The sequence below is a fragment of the Catharus ustulatus genome, chromosome 6, assembly GCF_009819885.2.
Source record: "Catharus ustulatus isolate bCatUst1 chromosome 6, bCatUst1.pri.v2, whole genome shotgun sequence".
Classification (NCBI taxonomy): domain Eukaryota; kingdom Metazoa; phylum Chordata; class Aves; order Passeriformes; family Turdidae; genus Catharus; species Catharus ustulatus.
Genome location: NC_046226.1, coordinates 45,579,031 through 45,596,210, shown reverse-complemented (window position 1 = coordinate 45,596,210; position 17,180 = coordinate 45,579,031). Strand labels below are relative to the sequence as shown.

The 17,180-nt window shown below is 45.4% G+C and overlaps 1 protein-coding gene across 2 annotated transcripts in view; it reads left to right on the top strand.

Moving 5' to 3' along the window:
• HRAS (HRas proto-oncogene, GTPase) overlaps positions 1-17,180 on the top strand; it is a 39,754-nt gene that overhangs the window by 5,524 nt on the left and 17,050 nt on the right. Inside the window, exon 2 of one of the 2 annotated variants that reach the window (XM_033063011.2) lies at positions 15,085-15,152. The exons of the other annotated variant lie outside the window; for it this stretch is intronic. The gene's annotated coding sequence lies outside the window, so the exon portion shown is untranslated. The remainder of the gene's footprint in view (positions 1-15,084; positions 15,153-17,180) is intronic. 2 annotated transcript variants of the gene reach the window in all.

The following is a 17,180-nucleotide window of genomic DNA, read 5'->3' as shown; positions in this document are numbered from 1 at the left end:
GTCCTCTTACTGAGAGAAGAAGAAGAGCAAGATCTAAAAAGCCAGGGAGTAGGAGTGAAATGAGGGATGCAGGTGTGCACAGTGGAGGCTGCTCCAGGCTGCCCTGTTCTCCCTGGGTAAGGCTCTGCAGAGAGAGAAGCAAGGAGGAGATCAGTGGAAAAAGGCATTGTGGAGGCTGCTGCTTTGCAGAGTGATGCATTGGCTCTCCTGCAGGTCAAGGCTGAACTGAGGCATGGCTGGCTGGCAGTGAAAGTGTGTGGGGCCGTATTCTCTGAGAAAGGCAAACCAGTGAAAAATCTCCAGAGAGTCTGGCCAGAAAGTGCTTGTGCCTGAGGCAAGCTGGGATCTTGTTTAGAGGCTTGCTGAGAAGTGAGCTCTGTTCATCAGCAGTTTTTTGGGGTAATAGGCAGCCATCGTGTCGGCCTGCTCCCGGATCACATTGAGCGTTCTGACGCTCTGTGCTATCTTCAGCAATTCTGTGGCTTACATCCAGCTCTATTCAGCCTCCTTCAAACTATGTGTATAGAATAAGCTTGAATATATAAATTTGGAGCCTGCAAATGATGTGTTCTATCCCATCCCAGATAGCCACTGCAGCAGCCAGAGCAGTATTTCTGGTGTGGCACTAGGTCCTCTGTTTCTGTAGTGATTGTAGCAATTGCACTCCTTCCCTGCTGATGGCTTTGCATTGGATGTCAGGGGCTTAATGTTATGTGAGGGACTGAAATTCATTCTCCAGGAAAAGGCTAGGCTTGAGAAACCAGACTTTTGGTTGGTATGATAAAATCAACAGTAGTTGATTATGTTAAGTAAATAAAACATCACTGTTTCTTGTATGGGATTGTTCCTAGCTTGTGTGTGCTAATTCTGTAATTAATTTTTTTCATTGTCTCCCCTTGGATCTCTGTCTGTAGATGCAGTGGCTCCTTTTGGGTCTCACTCTGTTAGACTCCTGCTGTGAACAGCACAACTCTACTTTGCAGAATGCAAACCTAGCAAATGCTGGTGAAAGCAGGAGGTACCTCCTGCCTGGTGTGTGCATGTACACTCCTTGTTTCCCCCCCTTGTGTGCAGAAGATGAATACATAACCTTACAATATAACCTTGGTCATGCAAGATTTCTCCTGGCTTTTCCTGATTTGCATGATATTGTAAGAGGCCAGTTGGCTTTTTCTGGAGGGCTTGTCCCACTTTCCACACAGGCAGCCTTGGGCGAGTGGTCTGCTCCCTGACCTGCTTTGACAAGCATGTGCTGACTTCTTGCTCTGCTGAAGTGGGAGGCAGGGTGAGGAGAAGTGCTGGGGGCTAGGCAGGGGGAGGACATCACTGTGCTGGTTGGTGGTGTCACCTCCCATCTGGCCGTCAGTGTAGCTGCTGATGGATGACGAGGTGCACACAAATCCCTGCTTCACTTTCTTCCTCATTGTTCTCCTGGGGCGTGTGGTGGCTGTAGTGAAGTCTTAGGGGATCAGATCTGCTGTCTCTCCTCCTAAGAATACAGCTTCATGTCCTCCATTCTGCAGTACTCAGTTGCAGCCATCGCTCTGTAGTTATTCTGGTGGCCCCTATAATTTCCAAATATCACGGCACTGATTCTCAGAATATATGCACTGGAAAGAAATTATTACCATGACCGTGGTGGAGGGAGGAAACAGAGGTGTGAGAGATTTAGACCTGGAAAAGTGCTTCAGCCCCTGCTTTTCCACAGAAACAAGTCTATGTACTGGTGTGGCTCATAGTCACTGGGACATGTGCAGGGTCTCACCAAGTCTGTGGCAAAGCAGGGAGATAGATGGATGAGGGTGGAAATCTGATTTGTGAGCAAATTATAGTCCTCTGATCCCCATAATTACTGCACCTGATTATCAGGGGGCTGACAAGATGTCCTCTGCTTCACATTCCTTCTATGAACACATTAATCTGTGTTCAGTAGACATCAGTTTATATCTCTGCTGTTCCTCTTCCTCTGTGGTGTATATCTCAAGCAGCCATCTTTTACCAATCTATGAAGTGTCCAGGCTTGGATGCCCCTCATATCTGCTAGAAAGTGAATAATTGCCAAGTGTCTACCAGTGCCTATAGCTGGGGCAGACACCAGGCAGGGAGAGGAGAGATAGTATTACAACCCCTTGTTTTATAGCTGGGAACTGAGGAATGAAAATTCACGCTAGCAGGAGGAGCTTAGGGGAGAGCTGAGAACAGAAATTGTTGTCCTAGTCTGGCACTTTGACTGCAAGGTCAGCTTCCCATTTCCTTTGGTAACTGATGAGCGTCAAAAGATTCAGCACTCAGCTGTTGATGTGTTGCTAATCTGATTTTTCTGATGAGAGAAATGCTTTCTTATCACAATGAACCCTGAGAAGGTGGGGGTTTGTTTCCTTTTATCATTTCAAGCAAGGCTGGCTTGACTGTTATTTTAATATTTAGGTGTCTGGTCTTAGAAGTGATGTAAGTGGAGGGCTGGGATGGCAGTCCTTTGCATGTAAGTCTTCCATGCTGTACAGGTGGGGTTTGTGTCCAAAGAAATGGATAGACATCCCCTGGTAAAACTGAGTGTCTTGTTATGAGCTGGAAAAACAGTAAGAAGATTTGGTCAATTGAATAGAAATTTTGGAGGCGTCTGGATGGGGGGGATTGTTTTAAAAATCAAAGGGCTTTAGGATCTTAATTTGTGTTGGTGGCAGATGATTGCAGAGTGAGCAATCTGCCTATTGGTCGTCTGCACTGAGACACTTTTTGTGGAAGGATCTAAAAAACAAGATGCAGTTAATCGACCAAATTTTTGAGGTTAAAAAATAAAACAAACTTCCCAAGGGAAAAAAAAAAAGTGGATTTCTTCAAGAAGTGAAAATCCTTTACTTCTTTTTCCAAAGCAGTTTCCGAGGCACCTAATCCTAATTTTTCCAAAACAATTTTCTGGCAGTCAGGGCTCACATGTTCTTAAAAACAGTGTAGAAAGGAATGTATCATGACAGTTTAATTTATTGCTGAAATATGCTCACCTCTGGGATAATTCAGAGCAGCCATGGAGTGGATGATAAACCTGTGTAGAGTGGGAGATGAGCAAAGGGAGGCTGCTGAGATGCAACCACCCATGCAGAGGTATAATTCCTGAGATTTAGGTTTGTCTTCCTCCTTTGATTCTAATGGGACTGTAGCCTGTTCAGATACTCTAAAAAGGGCAGTTGTTGCTGAGTCCTTGCTGTGGCCACAAGGGAGGTTTTGGTGGTGATTCTCTGAGGAAGGTGGTAGGGAAAAGCCTCTGGTACTAGCTGTCTTTAGAGTTGAAATGGGGGAAGATTACAGCCCACAAGGCACAGGTCCCTGGCTGGGGATCTGTAAAGGCCCAGGGCAGCTAGCTGGATTTTGTAGTCACCAATCCATGGATGCAAACTGGGCTGTGAAAGCTGGCTTGAAATTTCTGCTGTTTGAAAGGAAAAACAAGGCAATTGCCTTGGAAAGGGAAAACAAGGATGCTCTTAAGAAGGCTTAAGGAAGGCCCTCCTGAGTTTTAGTGGAAGATGTACAGTTTAAAAAAAGAGATGTATAGAGTTGCTTATCTGAAGTGTGCTCCTTGTGAAGAGGTGGGAAGCTGAGTGCCTAGGAGAGGGCTGGGCTTTCTCAGAGCATGCTACCAAGTACATGTTTTTTTGTGGGAAGCCCTGCAATTGTCTTGCAACAGGGTTTTGAGGTCTTGTTCAGATTCAGCTGAAGTTGGTTGAGCTCTATTGACTTCAGTGACTGACTGGGCTGGTGGACAGTGCAGCATTTCTCAGGTCAGGAGGTTTTAATATCCTTTGTTTCAAAGTCTCTGCACCTGGAATTAGCTTATTCAATTTGCAGCTTAGAGCAATTTCAGAAGAAATCCCAGAGGAGGCGGAAAAGAAAAAGAACATTACCACCTGAACAGATCAAAATAATCAAATGGATTGTGTTGTGGAAATGTGATGTGACTGGCAGCTGCTGCGTGGAGGTGGACAACCAGCAGTCACACTTTCTCAGCAGGGCTTGCTTTGCTGGGGCATTGGGAGCAAGTACTGCTGGGATTAGAATGCAAAGAGATAATGTTTAAAATCTTAGGTAGGAGCCTGTGAGCTTGGTGACAACTGAATGCTGGGCTGGAAGAAAAAGCTCTGCCAACAGTAGGTCACCCTTTCAGGGAGCTGAATTACACTTCTCATTTTCTTCTGAACCCTTCAGTCCCACTGTGGGTGAATGTTGTGCAGTCTCTTCCATGCTTGCTTTTTCCCCCCCTATTTTATGTGAGGGCCCTTTGTAGCAACTTATGCCCTATGCATCCCATTATCAGGGAAGTTATTCTGCCTGGAATCCCTATCTGAGCTTAATGTTGTTTTCTGTAGTACGAGGGCTGATGGCTTCACAAATCTCAGAATACCTCCTCCATCTCTCCCCTGGCCAGCCCAGCAGCATGACAGCTCCATTTAACATGCACCATCTGCTTTGGCTTCCTGGCCCTAGACTCACTGTTGTGCAATTGTCTGCATCAAGCTCCTATGTTGCCTGCCCCAAAGGATTGTATATCAGAAGTCACGAAGAGAAGAGTCCTCAAGGCTGGCCTGTAAATCCCAAGTTTCTCTACTTGAAGAAACTGCAGTACTCTCCCATGTCCTTGACTCAGCCCTGCTGCAGGTGTTCATCCTCCCCTGCCTGTCATGGTGCATCTCTTGATGGGCACAAAGTGAGCCTTGCAGGCTCTCTGGGTTCTCACCGCACAAAGAGTTTGGTGCCTGGGATGTTCTCTTTTCTTCACCTGCTAACACAGAGGCAGGCTGAGACCTGCAGTTCTGCCTTCTCTTCAGCCATCCCCCAAAATTATTTGGATCCATTTGGAACATCATTACAGGGAAGGTGTTGTGATGTTTTCTTGATGGTAAACACTTAAGGGCATGGGCCTCTTATCTCCCACTTGAAGTGTAGTGTTACCCTCAGGCCTTAGGGGCTGAAGTGCTTTCATGTTAGGTGCAGGGTGAGATAGTCTCTCTCTGAAAAGCTGTACAGTAAAGTGCAAGATGGGGAACGTCAGGGTGCAATTCCCCTGTCCAGTTGTTGGCATCTCACATCCCAGCCCCTATACAGGCAGCAGAGGAAATGAGCACTTCCACCTCATTGTAGTGCGGGTGAATACCTGAAACAGATCACACAGACTGTGCCTGTCTCTGCTCATTGATGGTAGAGAGGCTCTGGATGATGTGCTCTTGTGGACATATCTGTGCTGTAGGTGAGAAGAGCCCCACCTTGCACTGAGCATGCTGGGGTAGCACAAAAAGGAAGCAAGGCTGTTGAATTTGGTCTGTCCTTGGCTGTCTGATCTGGTAAGCATGTTCATCTTCCTTTGGTCAAGAAGCTACCCTTGGCTTTGATTCCTTGCTGGCCAAGAGTGGAGGAGAGGGATGTCATCCAGACAGCAACTGTAAGACTGAGTTCAACACTTCTCAGGGGTGCTGCTAGGACAGAGCTCCAATCCTTTCCCAGCTCTGGACCAAGGGATATTTTATATTTTAACCAAGTGAAGGCAGAAAGTGTAAGTATGAATGGAAGAGTTTTGTCCTTGGTTACTTTCATACTGAGGCCAAGTAGCTGCTAACATTGGTGAGGGGGTAGCATAGCTCAGGAGCTCCTGACCTGCATTGCTCAAACAGGTATTGTATTGGAGTGAGGAAAGACATGAGACCGCTATACCTAGAGCTGAAACAATGGCATGGGAACTTCGAATTGCAAACCAGTAGGTCATAGCAGCAGGAGCCCTCCAGTGCCTCAAAAAGGGCTGCACATCTGGATGTTCCAGGCTTGGTGAGTACAACTCTTTCTGTTAAGGGAAAAAGATCCTTTTTCCTAACACTGAAGCACTGCTACATGCCATATTGTGGATTTGAGGGTGATGGACTGAGTTTCTGTAGATTGTATCCCATTTGACCTGAACCTTCATGGTTTCTCTGGAGACCCTGGTATGGTCTGCAGGGAGCAGGTTGGAGGAGACCTAGAGCTGTTCTTGAAGGAACTAGAAAAATGAAGTTGAGCCAACAAGCCTGATAGCCCGGGGAGGATTTTCTTGACTGGCTGAGTTTCCCCTTTGATTTGGAGCACTTGTTCCATCATGCCTTTTGCTGGGAAGAATTGGCCCAGTGGCAGAAATGCAGTATACTGGGAGCTGGGAGTGAGAAACCTATCTGCAGTGAGAGCCCACAGAGCTTGAACTCAAGCCTCTGAGTCCCTGTGCTGACAGCTGGTTGCAAGCCTGCTCAGAAGGGGATGGTGCCATGCCAGAGTCTTTACCCTCCATCTCATGCCTGTGCTGTCAGCATGATTCAGTCTTACAACCCTGAAGAAAAACATTCAATTTGATATCCCAGATTTGTTTGTTGTTGATACTCATGCTGTAATTCCCATCACTCCAGACACCCATTAAATGGTGCTCTGGAGTCTGTCTAGTGTGTGCACTGCAGTTGTTTTAAACTTTACAGTAGCAGGAAGTCTATTAGAGGTGAAATTTCTGGCTGGTTGTAGGTGGGAAACACACATACTGTGCTACAGAAAAAGGCAAAAAATTACCTTATGTTCCATTATATAGTGTATTTTCCTCAGTTCGCAATGCATCTGATCTTTCCCTGCTGCCTTTCCTGGCTACACGTGTCTACCGCAAACTTTTGTACTTCTCATCTCATGCTCCTAGGAAACAGAGAGGGCAAGTATAAAAACCCTCAGGTTTTTAATTCAGTGAGGAAGGTATATCAGGGCTTGAAGTTACCTGCATATATTTTCTCGCTGGTACTTTCCTTGTTGTCCTTTCCCCCTGACCTTTGGTACAGTAAACTGCTGACAGTGTTTGAAGAGCTTCCCAACAGGGGAGCACCTGGCACAGCATCAGGTCCTTGCAGCTCCTGTGCATTCCTAGGTAAGTGCTTAGGGCTGGCCTTTTCCTGGCATCAACCTGCTGCTGGCTGGATGTACTGTGACAAAACAGTGCTTTTTACTTGTTAATTTTCACCACTGACAGCATGCTGGTTGCCTTGTCAACAGATGTTTTATAGGTCTCTGGAAGATTTGCAGCAGTGTCACTCAGCTGTTTGCTTTCCTGCTTGAACAGGCACACATACGGGTCTTTGAAAGCTGGCAGGAGAAACCAGGATCCATCCATCCCTTTCACAAAGGTTTTGTAACTACATGACCTTCTAATTAATTTTCCTAACTCCCTAATAACATATATATGTAATTAAATCTAGGCAGACGGGGCCATATGAAGCCTTGGGCATGGGAAATAATACCATCAAGTTACCTTTTCTGTCCATGGTAGACCCAACGTTATTGCACCAAGAATTTCCTTAAGATTTTACCTTTAGAGTGGGAAGAGAATTCCCATTGCAGGAAACCCAGTTCCCTCTGGTAGTTCACCAAAGACTCCTTTGGTTTCTGATTCAGCTCTGCAAATACTGTCTAGTGGCTTCAGACTGGATATGAATTGGTTGGATTATTTTCCCTGTGAAGGCTAGAACAAGGGAGAGAAAACTAAAGTAGCTTGTCTTAGCCTAAGTCAGCACAACTTAGAGTTGTGAGTTTCTGTTGATCCTAAATGGAAGGTCCCTGCCTTATCTGTCTTGATATTTTGCTAGTTGCACAACTTGCACATCCCATATGCAAATATTTTCCTGGGGTTGGCCCTGGTTGCCCAAGGAGGGTGTTTGTTCAGATTCTCATGCTTTGCAATTAATATAAGCTTCTCAACTCTGTGTGAGAGAAAGAAAGGGAAGTGGTGTTAAGTGGTTTGTGTTGGTTTTTTTTTTTTTTTCCCTCTCTCCCTGGTGTTGTTCCTCACCAGCTGGCTACTTTGAAATGAGCATGTTGTGGTTTTTTCCTTAAGGAGCAACGTGTTGCTGCGAATTCAGCTTTGGAGAGATTGTGGGAGCTTTTGTCCGCTGGCTCTGCAGCTGCTGCAGGCAAGGCACAGACAATACGTGGAGCTGTGGGTACCCAGCCTGCGAGCCTGGTCTGGCTGGAGGAGATGGCAGCCCAGCTGAGTGGCAGGATCCTGCTTTCCCACTGCATTCCCACACTCACTTGGAACTGGCTGGGAGATGCGAGTCCTTGCCTTGCTCCAGACCGTGCAAGAGTAGGAAAGTTCACACCATGAAGGTGTCAAAGGAAGGAGAACCTGTTTCAAGTAAATACCTTTTCTCTGCCTCGTTTAGCTATGGCAGCCTTATCTTAAGAGGTGTATATGAAGTGTGCTTGTCACAGCTGTGTCAGGCACCCACACAGCTCACAGAGATATCTTGTGTGTTCTCTTCTGAGCTACTGCATGAAAAATGGCTACTTTAGAGGGTAAACTGCCTCCACAGGTTTTAAAAAAGATATCTAGTTTAGACCTAGAGAGCACACTTCGTGTTTAGGTACAGTGGAAAACCTTTGAGTGAACTTGATAGTCTGTGTTCATTGTATTTTTCAGAATACTCTCTGAACTAGGATTTTTGTTTTGTGCTCTGCAAAAGCAACAATTCCTCTGGGGCTGTAGAATAAAGAATAAAACACAAGCCTAAAGTGGTGTGGAATTGTCACCCCATTAACTCAGTCTGAGCCATCAGCTGTGTGTTTCTCAATGACCTTGGCCAATCACAATGGTGTTGTCTTATGACCATGCAGCTACTTGAAAGGGAGGAAAAAAAGGCCAACTACATGAACTTTTGTATCTGATCAGGGTTTTGACTGTTAGCTTAATTCAAATTTCTTGTTGGAGTTGACATAGTATGTCCTGAGTTTGATCAAAACTGAGGATGTAAGGGAAAATGAAGCCTGTGGAATGGCAGCCACCACTTGGAACAGCTTCTTTATGGAAGTTCTCCATTTGGGCAAGAGATACTAACCTCAAATATATTTTTTTCAATGCAGGTCTTCACCCTCTCTGCCCTAATCTTAAGTCTACAGGTGAAAGGCAATAAGGTAGATCCTAGAGCCTAATTAGCCTTTGATGGAGGGAATTGATTAAGAGTGAGACAAGCTGAGTTGACAAACTTTCAGTCTTCTGAGCTCTATTTTTTCCCTTGCTATTGGAATAGGAATTTTTATCTTGTGTTAATATACTCCATTGCAAAACACTGCAGCTTGTCTTTTTGCTTGAGTGGTGCTTCAGGTTAAAGTTTCCAGGTTTGGCCTGTGAGATGGTGATTTTCTGTGGGATTTTTCCATTTTTAGAAAAAGCTTTTTACAAACACTTGATTAATCTCTTTAATTTAAATTTATTTCTTCAGTTGAAGTTCCTGTGTGGGAACAATGAGAGCCATGTAGAAACTGTACCCATGCACCATGCTGTGGTCTTGAAGGTTCATTGTAGGGACATTCATGGTCCTCAGGGTGTTGCTTTCTGAAAATAAGAGGATTTTAAGGGAGAAACCAAGCATCAGTTTTATTTCTAGCAAGGTGTGAATGATGTACAAGAGTAGGAGACTGATAGATGTTCCTTAGGAGCCCTGAGAAACAACACATGGTGAGCTCCACTACCCTTAAGTGAAGAGGGAGCTTTATCAGCACATCACCCCTGTTCAGAATCTAACTGGTGCCTGTCTCTACCAGGCTCCTGTGAAGGCACACGATCATGTTTGAGATCTCACAATATTGGCAAGATTGTAAAAATTCAGAGTTCAAGTTTAAGCCCAGAAGTTTTTCTTTTAAGGAAAGAGAATTTTGTCATACCAAGGATCTGAAGAAATACAGATCCACAGAGTAGAGCCTCTGACTGCAGATTCTGTGCTCTCTTAAGGAAAAAAAAAAAGCCAAACCACCAGAACACTGAAAGACGTTCTTGTCCAAAAGTGAAGATTTTCTGTAGTTGTTCCAAATGACTGTTTCCTCAGGGGGATAATTTTCATAGCTTGTGTGGAGTTCTTTAATCCAGCTTGAAGCCCACAAGACAGATGGGGTCATGTCAAGAGCCAGGAAGTTTGCATGATCTTATTAGACTGGATCATCTTTAACAGTGCGGTTCACATCACCTGCCCATTTCTTGCTTTTCCCAAACCACTGGGGAAAGAAAAAAAACCCCTAGCAGCCTTGTGACATTTAGCATTACTCAAACACTCTTGAAGTCTCAACTGGCCAGCAAAGGGCAGATTTTGTGAGTGTGGATGAGCAGAATCGGAGAGGAACCTCAGATCATGCATAGGACCAGGCTCCCATTACTTGAACAGTGCCTTCTTAGCCTTTACAGTCCATATTTGTAGTAGGAGACCAAGAAAAGCCTGCAGGTGTGAAGAGGGATGATGTAGCCACCAGTATGAGCAAACTTGGGTTTTTTGGTGCACATTCCATCTCTATGTCCCCCAGCCCTGCCTGGAGCTGCTTTTAGTGGTACTTGCTGTAGCCCAGGAGGTAGTTGTATGAGCTTTTAGGTGCCTTGAGGTCCAGTTTTCAACGCCCTTTCCAGAGATCATGGCTTAAGTATCCAAACTTCAGTTCTTGTGTCACTATTGATGGTTTGTGAGGGCAGGGATGACAAATTGAATAAAAGATCAGGACTCATTCACTGGGGGCTGATGGCAAAGGGTGATAGCATGAAATACTCCCTGCAGTCAGTGATTTGCAGAGTGATGTAGGTCATGTAATGGATCTTCATACAGCATATAGAAAATACAATAATTTTACTTGTAATAATAAAGTTGTATTATTATGCATTGGGAAATTGAAGGCAGGTGTTTGCTTGGATTTTTCCCAGTGGGCTGAAGGGAGGTTCAGATTTTTGTTTATTTATTTATTACTTATATGTTAAGCCAAAGATCTGTGAGTCAGCTTGATCTTCACTGCTGCAGTTCCTTTGTCGTGGTGCCCAGGCATTGTCTAACAGACATCTGTACCCACACAAGGCTGGATGAACCCAGAGACTGCAGACTTATTTTTGTCACCCTGTTGCAGAAACTCCTTGTAGAGGCTCTCTGTATGCTTAAAAGACAGGGGTATGGGAAAGCCTCTTAGCAGAGGGTCCAGGGAAAACACTCAGCTGCTGATTCAAGGAGAAAGTTCTCTGTGCTGGCACCATATGCAATTCCTCATCATAGCCAGATCTCTGGGGAGGAGGAAACAACTCTGGCACCTCCTTCCTCCTTCTACTTCATGAGGGCTGAGTTTTATAGTTGCTCTGTAGGCTCTGTGTGCCTCCCTGGCTGAACAAAGGCATATTTGTGCTTGCAAAGGTAATGTCAGTCTGCCTTGCTGCTGTCTCAAGATGCAGAGAGGGATAAGTGCTCCAAATGGGCTAAGGTTGAAAATTAAAATAGACCAAGTAAGATCCTTAATCAGTTTTGATTGTCTTGGCTTTAGAGGTGTCAGTGCAAGAACTCTACTTTTTGCCCTTTCCTTAGGGTGAACCTTCAAGGTGAGATCTCAGTTGTGGGACTCACTTGTACGGTTCTTGTTCCTTGGATTGGGCTGTCCTCTTCCTTCCCTCGGGAACCCATACAAACTTGCACCTTGTCCATATTATACACAGATAATGGCTTAGGGCTGTCAGGAGAAGTCATCTTTGAAGTTCTAAGTTTGCCTTCTGTGGTTATTTTTTTCAGGTCAAATGCATAATAGTTTGCATGAGCCTTATAAAGTCCAAGAATAAATCCAGTGAATGCTGCTGTGTTTCTAAATGTCTCTGCAATGTGTGCTTCCCCAGTGTTGCAGAACTGTGCTTGAGCAACAAGACCAGAAAATCTGAGTGGCTGAGGGGAGATGGCTGGACACCAGGAAAGAAGATGGGAAGCCATGTATATGCATATAAATAGTGGTGTTTATAGTTTTGGTATTGCTGCAAGGTTTTAGGAGTCAGTGGCTTCAGAAGATAAGGATTTGAGTGTTGTACAGACACCAAGGACAGCCAGAGCTAGACATTTTTCAAAGAGAAAACTGGTGTAGGGGACCTCCTTTTTTGCTTTTCAGGTAGTCTGGCAGGATGAGACCCTGCTCTGGGACTAGAGAGGGTTTCCACTGAAAAGAGCAGAAGAAAGTTTTGGGCAGTGGAGAATTCCCAACAATGTAATTGACTGCCCTAATGAAGTTATATCACAGTAATCACAATGTGTTACAGTTCTAAGTTCAGAAGCCCCTTTTTTCTTGCTTTGTTTTTTTTTTGGTTGTTGTTGTTTGTTGTTTTGTTTGGTTTTTGTTTTGTTTGTTTGTTTTGGTTTTGGGGGGCTTTTTGGTTTTAGTTTTTAGTTTGGTTTGTTGTTTTTATTCAAATGTGCAGGAGCTTTTCCTGCTGCTGCATGGGATTTGCCTGGGGACTTTGCCATGCAGAGGTTGATCTGTGCCGGAGACAAAAGGATGCTTCAGCTTAGAAAGGCACCTGCCCTGTGTTGCCCTGTTTTACTTTTCCCAAGCTGTGACTCCTCCAGCTCATGTTGCAGATGTTTTGGGTTGTACTTTGCATAGTCTCTTTCTGTGGTCTCAGGATAAATCAGGTGCTAAGGACAGGGTGTTGAAAGTGTCAGCTGTGTCTGATCACCAGTGCTTGCCAGGGTAGTACCAAGTGCATGCAGGTGTTGGTCTCTGGCTGACATCTCCTCCTACTGAAGACATTCTTGGTCTAAAGACTTTAAGGTTTTCTTCTTTCTGTTTGCAGTTAGGGGGTTGTGTCCAGACTCCCTTGCATTTCTTTGTCTATTCACTTCATGGACTTTCTCAACTCTTTTCCACAGCAAGATGCCATCCCTGAAGCTCAGAGCATGATTTGCCTCCGATATGTATCTCTTTCAATCAAGATCTGGTTCATGTGACTGGAGTGAGTGTTTGCCCACTCTGTTGTGCCCGGTGCAAGTGAAAACCAGAGCCCAGTGTTGCTCTTTTCTTCATCAATTATTGATCTATGTAGAGGAACATCTAAATTGAGCAGGGTCTTTGGAGCTTTATGGTCATGTCAAGTGCAGTGCCAAAGCCAGATCTGGATCTACTCATTGCCTCTACCAGGGTTGTCTGAGGGACTGGAGTTAAGTTGAGGATTTCTACAAAGATGTAGGTACACCTAACATTTAGGCATTACCAGAGGGACTTGAACCACTCTTCTGCTATCAGGGGATTTGCTTATTTGTCAATCAGCTTGTTGGGCTCCAGTGTTGAGGAACCACATCTGACACAGACTTGGTGTCTTGCATTTCTGTGGTTTCTTTTCAGCCTTACTTGGCCTGCAGATGCTGGCTGCGAGCCCACCCAAATCCTGCTTGTTGTTGCTGTGGACTCCCAAGGAAGCTCTGCAAGGAAACCCCCCCCTAGCTTTTGCTGATTGTGCAGGTCTGCCAGCAGATGCTGGAGGCTGTGAAGGAGGTGGTGAAGGCTTTGTGGTCCTGTCCCTTGCACACTCAACCGCAGCCACTGATGAGCACATGTTTTACGACAAAAGCTCAAATGTAGGGGAACAGAAATCCCCAGCTTTACCATAAGTTTCCTGTGTGACCGTCAGGAAGTCACTTAATTGTTGTGGGTTCTTCATGGCAGGGTGGAGTTCCTTGTTCCTTGATCTGCTGTGCCAGTTGTGTGTTGCTGAGGGGTGGGATATATGAACCTGTGTGGAGGCCACTCAGAGTTGAAGGAGCATGTGTCCTCTGTCCATTCTGTGATGCTTGCAAGACAGGCAGAATGAGTCCTTGGACAGTGTCCCTTTGCTGCTCCAGAGCCAAAGAGGAAATGCCTTCCTTTTCAGTATGGAGAACTGCAATCCTCACATCTTCAGTCTTTTTTGTAGCAGGCCTGTGGATGTGACAGTGATGCACTTAACTCAGCCACAGCAACATTGCTTGGATTTTTTTTTAAATCCAGACTTCTGTGGAGGGAGGGAATATGAGCATCACATTAGCAAGTCTGATGTAGCTGAGATTTACCATGAGCAGCAGAGTGAGGTTTGGGTAATACAAGACCCTAACTTAATAAAGTTCTGTTGATCCAAACTGAAATCTTGCACTGTAACGTTTGGATGTTTCTGTTTCTCTTGGGCTGTGTGATGGTTTCCCAGCCGTGCACACACAATGCATTGGTTGGCTCTGCATGGCTACAGACTTGGTTGTGATGAATTCATTTGCCATGGCTGTTGAAGGGTTGGGTTTGGAGGTCTTCTGTGGACCTTTCTGCCAGCACTGCTCACTGTCCCCATCCCCCTAAGCTGCAGCTGGCTGGTGCTGCAGTTGCCAGGTCCATAAATCAGCGGTGTGCCCCTGAATATCTGCTGCATAATGACTGATGCATATTCATGTTTGCTACAACATTGTGTCACCCTGCTAATAATGTGTCTTGGTGAGAAGAAGAGCAGGGACAGGGTCCCAGTAGCTGGTTCCTCCTTGCTTCATTTTATCTCCTCTTTTTGCTGTCACCTTGTCTTTGGCTCCCTAAGATACTCCCTCTCTAGCTTCTGTAATGTATTTTCTCTAGCTGCCTCTCCTAAATGTGTTAAAGCAAGCCCTGCAGGTTTGCTTTTTGCTGTGGTGCCTCCTTCCTCTCCATCCCTGCTCTGCTAATAAATCAAGGTGTGTGCCTGCAAAGGCCCTGCAAATGAACATGGGAGGATAATCATTGTGTTTGAGCATGTAAATTAAAAGGCTTACTAATAAAAAGACACTCTGGAAGTATCTGGTCTTGGCTGTTCCTTGGAGCTCTGTTTTTGAATGAGCTTTTATTGGCATCCCAGTGGGAATGGAAGGGTGAGAAGGAACCCCAGCTTTTGTCCCTCATCCCAAAAATGGACTGTCCCTCACTCACAACTCACCTGTCCCTCACCTGTGGAGAAGATGCTGTTGCACCTTTGCTGCTTTATCCTCTGTAAAGGAGGAAGGAAGAAAAGTGCTGCATTACCTTTTCCTGAAAAAGACAAAATTTTCTAAGGTATGATTAACAGCCTGTGAAATACCACATGTGAGAGAGGATGGATGGGGGTTGATTCTGCTTTTCCTCTTTCAGTACAAGATGCTAAGTGCTGTCCAGGGAAGCTGGGGAAGCCAGCTTGGGTACTAACAGCATATCCTAAGATCTGCCTGAATCCAACACAACTAGGACTGTCTGTCCCTGCAGAGAGGGATCCCTCTCATTCCTGCTCTGTATTCCTTCTTCTAGGGGGACTTGAACCATTCCCAGAGGAGAGGACCCTATTTCTCTGTGGAAGCTCGTTAGCCATCCAGAGGGTGAGTGCCACATGGGCAGGAGCAGGCTCCTGCTGTGCCAGGATACTCATTTGTCTGCTTTTATGCTGCTGGCCAACAGCTTTCACCTTTTATCACCCAAACCCAATGCCACTGGCTGTCTTGAACTTTCTGCTGCAGGAGCTGTAGTAAACCTGACCTTTTAAAAAAATCTCTCGGCCATTAAAATGCTAGAAAAACCAACAAAAAACCTAAAAGCATTATCAAAGCAATTCTTGAAACCTCCCAGATGCAACTATGCTGTTTTCTTATCCATGTGTTTGCTGGTAAAATACATGTGTTAGGATTTAAAGCAAGCAGGAAGTTGAACAACCATACCTATTTTCATTGGAAATTCTTCTGAAAAGGGCTTGTATGCATTTCCTGAAACCAGTTTCCTAATTTTTCTTTGTCAACAGTTGTTTGGGAGAAATAAGGAAGGATAGAGAAGGGGAGGAGAACAGAAAGCTCATAGGGAGAGTGTGTTTCTTAACTCTGGGGTACTTTTTTTGCTGTGCATCAGTGGTGCTTGTGTTGGGATTGGCCCTTTCCTTAAGTGATATAGGTGACCACCTTATACCTGTGACTTTCTCCCCTTCTTGTAGCTGGGCTTCAAGTGAGGAAAACAGCAGAGCCTGCCCCTCTGCTCCCAGCCCTACCTGCATCTCTGGGTGCTTATCTGTGGATCAGAGCATCTGCTTCTCTGCAGGCTGCCTGTGCCCATGACCCAATTGTGATTTCATCAGGATAATTGGAGAGCAGGGCCTCTCTTACAGCACTTTGTGCTTTCCCACTTGATGTACCCTGCCTTCCCAATTGTCTCTGCCTTGGGAAGCTGAGCTGGGGATGAGCTGCCAGCTCTGCCAGCCCAGCACAAAGACTCAGCAGGAGACCAACAGCTTTCCCATCCAAAACTTCTGCTGGGAGCTTTTTGTCTCAGGTGAAAACCCCAGATGGGAAATCGCATTGCCTGAATTTAGTTCCCAGCTTTACCACCATTGATGGCTTTGGGCCAGTCCCTTGGCTTGTTTGCATCCCCTGCCTGTCTCTGCAGTGAGCAGGATGGTCTTTCTGTTCATGCATGGCCACAGCCTCTAGCTTCAGCACTGGGTGCTCCATGGCTTGCAGCTTAGTAGTGAGATCTGAATTTGTCCCTTCTTGTGCTGTTGCAGCAGAGCCAGACAGCTGCAGCCTGCCCTAGCATGATGACAGGACCGCTGGGCATGGGAGAGGCTGGACCTTTCCCCAGCAGCTTGCCTGCAGCTGCTGCTTTCATCACCAAGAAGACCAGGCAGAACATCCCAGGTACCTTAGGAAAACAGCCTGGAGGCAGCCTCTCTTGTAATTCCACACCATTACTGGGCAGTGTTTCCCCCAAAGCTTGATATTCTCTAATAGCTGTAATTATAGACATCCACTTACACTGGCGCTGCATACTCATCTGCTCCAAGTTTCTACTTCATTGCACCTTATATCTTGTGGGAAAATCAATACCATTTGGTACAGAGACTGGCAAGCCAAGAGATGGTTGTGAACCACGTATTTTAACACTTAACATTTACTGTCATCTATAACGTGGGTCTTGTTTTAAAGTTTCCTGGGTACCTGTTAATCTTTTTATATACTTGAGATATACATCACACTGCCTTTCACACATCCCATTAATGCTTATAGCTGGGATTTTAATGTAAAGGAAAGTTACAAGTTTCTTCTTCTCTTGAGCTCTGTTGTACAAAGTGCTATTTTTTTTTTTTCTGAAAAAGGCTGGGAGGCCTGAGAGAAGTCTCTTTTCCAGGGTGAGGTGGAGGGTTGCCAGCCCAGGCAGGGAAATGTCTGCCTCTGAACCACCTGCTCAGCCCTGGGAGGCTGGAGAAGAAATGAAAGTGGAGGAGTCCTGGCAGTTTGCAGCCTTCTGCATCTCCACAGTGAGAGCTTTTCCTCCTTCACACTGCTTTCCCACACATGTTGGTACATTCAACTCCTAACTGCAAGATAGGAATTCAGGTTTTATTTGTCTCACATTGTCCTGAC